The following is a 1796-nucleotide window of genomic DNA, read 5'->3' on the forward strand; positions in this document are numbered from 1 at the left end:
TGACTGATTAGAGCATTTTAATAGCAGACTTATCTTTGGGCTAATTATGCAATTGAGTCTGACTTCGAGATCGGAGGGTTGCAAATAGCTTGTCGGAATGCACGTCAATTGACATTGCCTTTTACATTCATGACAGAGTTATATGAACACTGTAATCAGAGATCTGCCAAAATACACACAAATAAATTCAGTATTAATAAATGAACACTGGAAACCCACTTTATTTCCCATGTGTAAAACCTAAGGCTGATTATCATCACCATGAATCAGGTTGGATAAATTATTTCAATCCTGTTCCACTAGGTCATGGCAATTTCAAATGAATTTAAGTAGTATTTACTAAACTCTGTTAGGATCAAAGCATTGTACTTGACTCTTGGGGGGCCAAAAATACAATTTCTGCCCTTATATACATTACTTCTAATCAAATAAGAATTATATTTATGAATTAAACCTCTTTGTGGGCTTGCTAAAAGTTGAACACATAGTATGAATGTTTGTTTCAACATTTAAAACATTTTTTGCTCTTCCGGGTACAGTGACTTCAGTTTAGGTATTCACCATGGTCCAGTGTTTGACATACCTTGTCGGAGGCTGTCCTACAATACAGCCTCTAACAAAACCAGACTGTCCCAAACCCCCGGTAATAGAACTGTTTACCTTTATACCAAGAAGGTTGGGAAAGCACAATCTGCATGTGGTGTGTGCCCAGGCCGACTTCGCGGAGTTCATGCTGTGAGACCTAAAGTTCTAATGAGGTTGTCTAAAAGTAAAAAGCACATCAGCAGGGCCTAGGGTGGGTCCATGTGTGCTAAATGTGTCTGTGAGAGGATCAAGCGTGCTTTCCTTATGGAAGAGCAGAAAATCCTTGTGAAAGTGTTGAAGGCACAAGCACAGAGTCAGAAAGCTAAATAAATTTAAAAATGAAGCTTTTTTGAGTAATAAAAACAAAAGTCTCAAAAAAAACACACTTTTGCCCATTTTCACTCATGTTTTCCTTTCAAAATATTTTGTGTGGTTTTTAAAAAATCAGACTATCAGAAAGATGTAAAATGAAACAGAGCCCCTCTCAACTCCACATTCACTTCCCAGAGACAAGCAGTGAATAGACATTTTGTGTATCGTCCTATAAATTTTAATGTTTATTTTATGAATGACACCATATTTATTGTTCTACATTTTGCATTTCTTATTTATATATTTGGACAGCTTTTCAAATTAACATGTGGAGATGGACCGACTCTTTCTGCTTATGTATACTATTCCACTGAATGGATATAAATACTCTCTTACTGGTGGTAATTTGTTTGTTTGCTACAATGCTGCAGTGGAGAGAAAAAAAATGACTATCTAATTTCATTACTTAAAAATGGAATGAATGTCACTGAGAAACAGGAAATTACCCAAGCTTCTACAAGTGAGCAGGGGCCAGAAAAACTATCTCCATGTTTACTTCAACTAGCCTTATTCTTAGCATCAAGAAGGTCTTGTCCTACTTGCATCTATAAAGTAGGGAATCCAATGGTTATTTGAGACAGGAGTATATGAAGGTTTTGTAAAAATTTTTTCTCTGGATTGTGCCTCTCTGTCTCAGTCTCTCACACACATTTCAAATATATTTGTGAAATATTTTTATTTTTATTGCATTACATATTTTTGTTCCCAAACCACTTGTGTGTCCCTTTGGTGTTGAGAAAACCTAAAAGATGACAAAAGTAGTCTGCCTCACAAATCTTTGATATGGTAAAATTCTTATGACATTTTGGTCATGACAGCATGGATATAGCCAGGCCAGT

At 35.9% G+C, this 1796-nt stretch overlaps 1 pseudogene across 1 annotated transcript; it reads left to right on the top strand.

Moving 5' to 3' along the window:
* The first annotated feature begins 562 nt into the window (after nucleotides 1-562).
* Nucleotides 563-915, top strand: LOC308241891 (large ribosomal subunit protein eL34-like; annotated as a pseudogene). Its single transcript has one exon. The product of its transcript is annotated as a large ribosomal subunit protein eL34-like (transcript).
* Nucleotides 916-1796: the final 881 nt, after the last annotated feature.

Source organism: Plecotus auritus, assembly GCF_963455305.1.
Source record: "Plecotus auritus genome assembly, chromosome: 2".
Classification (NCBI taxonomy): Eukaryota; Metazoa; Chordata; class Mammalia; order Chiroptera; family Vespertilionidae; genus Plecotus; species Plecotus auritus.